Genomic DNA, 9,057 nt, shown 5'->3' with positions numbered 1-9,057 from the left:
AGGGAGGCCTACAATCAAACTGTCTTTCACAAAGATTTGGTCTGAGACTAGAATAAAATGCTGTCATCACAAATCACTCTACTCCCTGTTCCAAATGCAAGGCATGCTTTTCAACCAGGCTACCTCGTAACAAACACAGGTACATGCTTGCTGCTACTTAGTAGTGCTGCTGCCAAAATCCCATGATTCTACAGCACCCACTTTTTTTCTGTGGAAGCAATAAGGCAACCAAATGCTACAGCTGTTACTTATGTTGCTGAGTACATTATTCCAAGCCACTTGGGCACTGTTGTGATGAAAGCTGTAAAAGAACCTATGTGTGGAATAGTGTTCGTAAAAGCAAATATTAAATTCCCACTGATGCCATCTGAAGGTAGTTTACAGTATGAGGGGAAGATAAAGTAGAACCGCGTTGCCAAAGTATGAACTTGGTGCTATGTAGTGGGAGTCATGTTTTCAGTCAGCTAGCCATTGGCAACCCTTTCCACTACAAAGGTAATTTGTAAAGGCTCTCTTTCCATGCTGAATCATAGCATGGGAATTTCCATTTCTGCTATTCTAATATGTATAAAGAAGGAATAATAGTTCTAACCAAGAGGCTAGCCTGAGATCTCTGTGCAATGATCCTTTTTTGAGGCTTTAAGGCCACTAACAGACATTATTTAAAGGCACAATGGGATATAATCCCTAATCCTAACAATTGCACCTCCTACTATGCCATGGATGCATGGCAGGACATGTGATTTTTTTGGGATTGAGGACCAGATTCCATCATGCCTTACTTGCATGTGCAGAGGGAGGTGGTCTCTGACTTCTCCTGCACCAGCAAGTTGACAGCCAGGTGCCAAAAAGTCAGCCAATGATTGTTGGCTGGCTTCTTGGACCCACAGAGACTGATCTGAACCCCAGTTCAGTCCCCAGAATCCACCCATCATCACCTGATTGTTGGCAGGATTGGGACTGCACTGGAGTTCAAGCCCTTGTGCAGTACCAGTCCGACCAGTGATCAGTATATCCTCAGCCAGCAGGGACTATACCAGGACCAGAACTGGCCCTGGTTCCATTCATGTTCATGATCAGCTGATTGTCAGCAAAATCGGGACTCAAACTGGACTCAACCTGTCTCCACCAGCTGACGATCAGCAGGGACCACCAGGACCTGTTCACACCCTGGTATGGTCCTAGAGCCGGCCAATGATCAGGTGATTGTTGGCTGATGGGAACCCCAGTTCAATTCAAGGCCCAATGGAAACCTGCCAGAAAATCATTGTCAGGGATTCTGATCAATCAGACCTGGCTGGGTCAGGCATGTGAGTTACCATATGTGCCCCTGATCCTTGGCCCAGTATGGCTGACCCTATTCTCTGCAACCAGACTGGCTGCTGAAAGCACCACTCGCCCCTTTTAAACATACCTGCAGCCTCAGGTTGCATTCATGCCTTCACATAGCCTCAGTCTGTTCCAGCAAGCGTTGCGTTCACAGCCCTCCCTGGTTCTCCTGACTTCTGACCTGGCTTTAGCTTTAACTGACCCTGATCTCAGATCTTACCTGAAACTTGCTGGTGCTGGTTCTGCTCTCTCTGGTTTTCCTGGCATCCTGACTTGCCTTGGAACTCGGCATCAGTTTCCTGACCCTTGATCTCAGCTTGTCTCAGACTATATCTCTTGCTAACCACCCTGCTAACCTCCTAGTTCCCTCCCATGGCCTGTCTGCAGGCCCAGCCACCAAGGTCCTGGCTGAACCCTCACTCAAGACACATTTTTTGTGTAAGAATTTTGTGGCCCATTTCTAGTTTTATTGCACCATTACTTGCCTGAACATGTGGCTGGGTAACACTTTAAGATGCAGTTATCTATCCCCACTTCATAAGAGCAAGTGAAGCTCATACTAGTCCCTTTATTCCTGTATGAGCCAAATATGCTTTTCCCTTCCTGCTCCCAGCACAGAATTTAATACCAGGGCAGAGTCCAAACAAATCCAATACCTTGTAACACCATATTTTACTACCAAACATACTATCTCTTGCTTAATTTTAAAACTTTTTTCTTTACAAGAGAAAAAGATTAAAGTGCTTTTCTTTTTACACCCTAAACGATTTGTTTTGTTTCGTTATTTATTAGACATGTATGTGGCCCTTCTCCAGACAGGCTCAGGGTAGCTTACAATAAGCAATAAAAACTTGTATATCAGTGTCTTTATTATTTTAGTGAGTACTTAATCATGGGAATCCTGGTTGCCCTGCATAATGTACCTGGTTATAAGGATACAGGCCATAAATTAAAGCTAAAATGATGACATTTCAGAATACATTTGAAATACTAGTCCATGTATTGTTGCAACTGAACTCGATTTTAGCCCTATTCAAGATATCTTTCCATGAATAAGCCTGCCTAATCTATTGTTATCTGGCCTTGTCTTATGCATTTGTTTTCTTTTCCTCTGATTGCACAGAGGGACAGATTACCACCCAGCCTTTCTCAAAGTTAACTGTCACATCTGTACTACAAAGCATTAAACTGCAGCATCTCATAGGCTGGTATGTATTTCATTCTTCCTGGTGACTCTTCCGTATTCCTCCTCTCAAATATTCCAGAACCAGTTGTAGATTTTATAACGTAATGCAGACAGGCTAGATTACTACAGCATCAGTACAGTGTGTACATTTCTTCTTGTTACTGCAGTTAAAGCTGGCCAAGTCATCCTTGAAATGTTGCAGAATCATCTCCCTGGGGAAGTATGTGCAGAGCCAAATAAAACACACAAAAAAACCCACAGAGACAAGGGAGACTTGAATTTCAGTCATCTTCTTTCACTTCAGATTTAAATAGTAATCAGATCCAAATGGCTGGTGAAAATTTCAGGGAAACAGCCTCCTCATGCAAGAGGAGACTACTTGCCAATATTTCAGTGAGAATCCTGCATTGTGAGAATGCTCATGCACTTGGTATTATGAAATAGACTATGTGGGGGCAAACCAGCCCTCCCTCTCTCTTCCATGGAAGATGCTAGTCAGATCAGGGTGTAGTTTTGGTTAGAAACATCACATTTTTACTAGATTAAGGGCTAATCTACACTGTCAGGCATTGGTGTGGTTATATCAGCCAAGATGCCTAATGGGGAGGCAGCCTTTATTGGCAAAAGACATTATTTCTCAGTATTTCTGAGCATTACAAATGCTGTACCCAAAAATGGATTGTTTTTACAGGGATAGGGCAGGAAGTTGGGTCTTGCAAAACTATACTAGTGAGAGGTTTTTTTCCCCCAACACTCCTAGCCATTGCAGCTGTGTTTGCCACATGAAAAAGAAAACCTGAAAAGCATGACAAAATTCTCAGTAAGTGACTTTTCCAGTGCCTTTCATTGTACAGGTTTCTATTCTGAAATACAACCAAACTGTATAATTAAATGAAATGGCTACTCTCCACTAATAACACAACTTAGCAATGTTGGAAGTGTGATCCTTTTGTTTTGTGTGGGCCAACATATTTGGCAGGCATGCCACGAATCAGCCCTCCACCTTCCCTGAGTGCCACTCTCATCCCCTTCCCTTGCCTGACCTGCTGCTCTGCTTTCTGCTTCCTACCCTATGCTTCTGGCTCGACCTGCTCCCTGCCCTATCTGCTGCTGCTGTGCTCTGTTCTCTTCCTGATCTGCCACATGGCACACACACGATGCCTGTGCTATTTGTGGCATGCACACTACAAGTTGGCCACCCCTGCTTCAGTTGAACCTTAAGAAAAAGGGAAAATAGAATGAACCAAGTCTTGGCCTCCCAATCTCCAGTGAAAGCATAGAAGGCTAAATCAAACAGAACTGTAGTTTCCCTGTACAGAGATGAAGGTACTTGAGAAACTAGAGAGTGGACCCATGTTGGAAAATCTTCACACATTGGAGAAGTGCTGTACACCAGCTCTTCAAAGATGTACAGAGCATAGTTTTTGGAGTGGGAAATGGGTCAGAGAAGAACTTGTTATGGAAATGGCTATCAGAGATCAACCAACTTAAGACTTGTATAATAAGGTGGGATGTAGCACTTGGAACTGTTGCCCTAGCTGATAGCTGGACTGTCCATCTTCTGGATGACAAGGAGCAGCACAGTACTCTAGCCACAGATGCTGCATATCACAGCCCTGGGGTCTCTCCCACCATGTGAGCAGTCTGACTTCCTCTCTCTCACATAATGTACAGCACAAGCAGCCCAAGTTTCCCAGCTGCAAGCAGCCTGGGTTCCTCCTTGCCTGGGCTGTCAGGGTTTCTCCCTGCCACATGTGCAGTGCCCTTCCACCACCCCACCCCCAGACACAGGGGCAGGAGCCCGAAGTTAAAGGAGGGAAAGGGAGCCAGGAAACCCTGGCCACTGCAGCAACTGGAGCCAATGGAGGGGGAGCAGTGGCTGGGTTGGGCCCAGGTTTACATGCTAACCCCTCTTGAGCCAGGTATGACCTGTGGTCTGTCCTTTGAATAATCCTGGCCTATGGTATTTCACAAATTGTGATAATTCATTCTCTCCTGACCTACAGAGTTCAACTTCTCTGTGTGCATTTTCTCAAAGGTTATATTGGCAGGTAGGGTTTGATTCAGTAAAATGATAACGCTGAAATATGCTTCTTGCATGCACCTTATGTTGTCCTAGATTTTCTAAGGGGTGACACAACTTCCGTTGGTTGTCCTGTAGAACTGAGGCAATGGGGGTTTTGTCGATGGCTTGTTAATGTTTCAGTCAGTTCTCAAGATTCTTTTCAGCTTAGTATCCTGGAAAAGAAATTGAGATTTGATCCTTGCTCCTATTATAATCAGGGGGAGTTTTGCTATCAACATGTAATGGGAGCAGGATCAGGCCCATTTTATTATTTCAATGTAAGCACCTTTTGGAAATTAGCAGGGTAATGTAAAATAGCACATAGCGAGTAGTGTCACTGGAAAAGTACCCTCAGATAGCAAACAATTTTTATCAGTCTCGAGCGGTCACATTAGAAAGGTGTTGCTGTGTATGCACTCCAAAAAATGTTGCTCTAGTACTTGAACATTTTTGTGTCATTTATTTCTAACTTTGTACTAAGATGCTAGTTTTCTTTAGCACTTCTGTGGTCAAGCAGTGTTTCCCAATGTAGTAGATTAGTGAGCCATTTCTATCTTACATTTTTGTTTGACTTGTCATTATGTATCACTTTAATGCTGAAAGGAATGAGAGGGTTCTTTGGTTAAGGTATTAGCAAAAGGGAGCCAACGGTGCTCAGAGACTAATTGAATTGCTATTTAGTGGTGTAAGGTTTTTGTAGAAAGGTGTTGAGTAACACAGTGATGATGTTGCATTAGTACAACAAAGCTGTCTAAATTACAGTCCCATTTCTGTGTGTTTCATACCATATTGGGGTAGGAAATGCAGAGTCATTAGACCAAATTCATCCATGGAGTAACAATAACAAAGCCAGAGGAATTAAACCAAGGGTCTATTTGTCTCCTTAAGCTGAATGGTTCATAGACAGAAAAATGTGATGAATTCTAAGATTTATGTTCAGTGCTAAGACAAATTAATATGAGTAAAAAGCAGAGCTCCTCTAATACCTTTTTAATGGTACTTCACTATGGGAATTAACTAAAAAGTACTGATACAAAAGTGGCTGTTATCTCTGGTTGTAACCATCTCTAAGAATTCTTCATATGGGAGACTTATGGAAACAATGAAATAATATCTGTTGTACAACAAGCTGAGCACATAAAGAAAGGAACATGAGCAAAAGCTGTTTGAAGCAGAAATGGTTAAAGTGAATGGCCCAGTATTTAAAATTGTAACATATACATATATGTATTTGTAGCATGTAACAGTTACATGTACAAAATGTTTTTTCTGTTTGTGATATGGGATTAAAAAAGTTGTTCAAATTTATATCTTGATATTCTTTTTTTTAATACTGCTAGAAAATTAATTTAAGTAAGGCCAAAAACAACAAAATGCAGAATGATTTTTTTGTAAGAGAATACAGAGTTGCTGTAGTTCATCCTAAGTAGTTTTAGAAGGGATATCAAGTCTTGTCCTGTGGTCTACAGGAATCTCTAACTTCTGAGAATTAGGATGAGACCCCATATCTGCTTTCTCTAAAGCTTCTTGTGAAGGCTGCTGTTGGAGATTGGAGATTGAATAGTGATCTACATGGACCATGACTCATATACAGTATGACAGTGCCTATGTTTACAATATCAGTTAACATCTCATAAATATATAATAAACTCCATTATTATATATTAGTCTGTAACGGTTCTTATCAGATAATAGCGAGAGAGAAAACACAGAAAAGCAGGAACTTCTTTCCCAGAAGCATTACTTCTGGTCATCACTGTTACTCTCCCAGGTACAAGACTGGCCCCTCAAAGGAATTCTTTTTCTTCAGACATGTGTTAGCAGGCCATTCCTACAAGTTCCAAGTGGCTGGAACCATAAATTGCAACTCTTCCAAACAAATATGGATGCGCTTGAGCTGGTAAGTACCTATTAAGTTCCATTCTCGGTGGTCATGTCTACATGAGACGCTGACTCTGCACTTATTACTGAGCAATCATTTAGTACTTGCATACCCAAGTATTAAATGATTGTGCAGTAACCGACATTACTGCACCGTAGTACTGCACTGTAGTGTTGTGCCGCAGTTCGTGTCCTGTGATGCTAGTGCACAGTAGTAATGAGCTACTGCACAGTATGCATCTTGTGTAGATGCGGTCAGTTTCTTCCTTTCTCATTGCTAAGAAGATAGCATCACTACAGTTCAAAACACAATATATACTGCTACTACTGTATGATTACTATCAAACTCCAATACATTTTTAAAATAGGACCATAAATGGGAAGGTCAGGGGGTCGAGGCTATCTTTCTTCACGGAGCAGGAAAAACCATTGCAGGCTTCTAACTTCAAATTAAATTTCTCCCCTTGTGCTACAGCCTTAGTAGTAAGAATGTGATGCGTATGACTACTGGAATATTCCAGCCACCTTTTGAAGATTCAGAGCCTACCCCTCCGTGAGTTAGAAGAGAGATGACAGGACTCTGTTTTGTGTGTTCAAAACAACTTACACAAGACTATGGAATTATCCATTATGTAAATGCTAATACAATGGCAGAATATCCTGATGGTGGGAAGAAATGTTGTATTTTTCCACAATCCTGAACAAGAGAACTTGTTTATACAAGGAATTTAATAAGATATTTTCTAGGCATCAGCTCCATCATGAAGATGAGACAGGTGCTGCTTATTTTCACTGGAAGGATGCTTAATGTAGTCTTGTTCCTAATAACACACTACAATCAAAGCATGAGAAAAATGTGTGAATTGTGACTCAAGATCTTTAGGGGACACAGTGGAGCAAAGCAAATGGAAGACGTGGACTGGTATTCATCAGAAACTGATGTTCCTCCCATCTGACTGACCAGATGGAATAGGTTTGTTATTCTTCACCAAGTAGGTGTCCAAAGGTAATCTGATGTGTTTTCTTTTCTAAACTTTGGGGAAAAGTGGGGTCCTTTCTCCTATTCACTCAAAACTTTTACCGGGCAGTCAGTCACAGTATGGAATGCTGTTGTTCTGATTTAACTATGTTAAATACAGAGGCAAAGAACTGGGTCTTTTGTATGTATAGTGTTCCATGTTTTCAGTTTTTACCGATTTTTCACTGATAAATTCCCTGATTTTTTTTAATTGAAGTTATTAGATTTTTACTGACTTGCAGCAGTTTTTACTGATTTACACCAGCTTTTCAGTTCACTCAATTTTACCAGGTAGAGTAAAATCCCTGTTAACCAGTACGAGTGGGGAATGGCTGGGCATGGCAGTAAGATAAACATTCTGCTTACCTGAGGCACAGGTTTCCGGCCAGACGTGGGGGAAGGGGTGTGGCAGCAGCCACATGCAGAGATGGGGGCATTGGTTGTGTGGGGGCCGGAGGGTAGCTGGAGCCACCGCCTGGGGGTGTGGGGCTCCCAGCTCTGACCCTGGGAGGGGCTGCAGGAATCACTCCTGGGGCGGGCGGGTCCCAACTGCACTCTGGTGGCACCGGCTACGGCCCTGCCTCAGGCGCTGGGAGCTACAAGCCCTGCCAGGGAGGCAGGCAGGAGAGCCCAGCCCCACTCCCTGCTACAGGCGCTTTACCCAGCCACTCTGCACAGACCTGCAGGGCTGGAGGCACTGCCCGTGGGCACAGAGCTCCCGGCTCTTACTCCGGACAGGACGGGAGGTGCCAGTGCTGGTGCTAGGGTCAGGATCGGGTCCCCACGCCTGCCACCTGCATCCGGCTGTGTGCCACTCCCCTCAGTCCCTGTGTTGTGCCATGCTGTAGTGCAGGCAGGTGGTGTCGGCTGCTCCCAGGGCCACTGCAGCAGGGGTTGGAGTGAGTGGGGACAAGTGGAGACCTGGAGGGTTCGGGGTGTAGCACTGCCCAGCAGCTGCAGGCAGTTGGCATTGACCACTCCCAAGCTGCTGCAGTAGGGACTGGGGTGAGTGGGAACAAGCTGTGCCGCACCCTGTGCCCCCCGGGGTCCACTTGTTCCCACTTACCCCAACCCCTGCTGCAGCAGCTTTGGGAGCAGCCGACACCAGCTGCCTGCACCATGGTATGACACAGCCCAGAAGCTGGGGTGAATAGGGACAAGCGGAGCCTTGGGGGGTGTTCAGGGCACAGCGCAGCCCAGCAGCTGGAGGCAGCTGGCATCGGCTACTCCCAGGGCAACAGCAGCAGGGGTTGGGGTGAGTAGGGGCAAGTTATGCCATGCCCCATACCCTGCAGGGTTTCACTTGTCCATACTCGCCCCAGCCCCTGCTGCAGCGGCCCCGGGAAGAGGTGACACCAGCTGCAGAGGGAGCTGTATGTCAGTGGGTGTGGGGCAGGGGGGCATGGCTCTTGCTGCTACCTGCACCCTGGGAGGGCTGGGGGGCACATGCCACCGGCTCTGCATGCCAGACAAGAGCAGGCTGCCACCCATCCCAAGCACTGGGAAGAGCCCAATGGCACCACCAGTCCTGCCTGCAGCAGCAGCCTGCTCTCATCCTGCATGCAGATCTGGGGGTAT

This window comes from Crocodylus porosus, unplaced genomic scaffold (genome assembly GCF_001723895.1).
Source record: "Crocodylus porosus isolate Cpor-Errol unplaced genomic scaffold, CroPor_comp1, whole genome shotgun sequence".
In the NCBI taxonomy this organism is placed as follows: Eukaryota; Metazoa; Chordata; order Crocodylia; family Crocodylidae; genus Crocodylus; species Crocodylus porosus.
Note: the sequence above shows the minus strand (reverse complement) of the source record.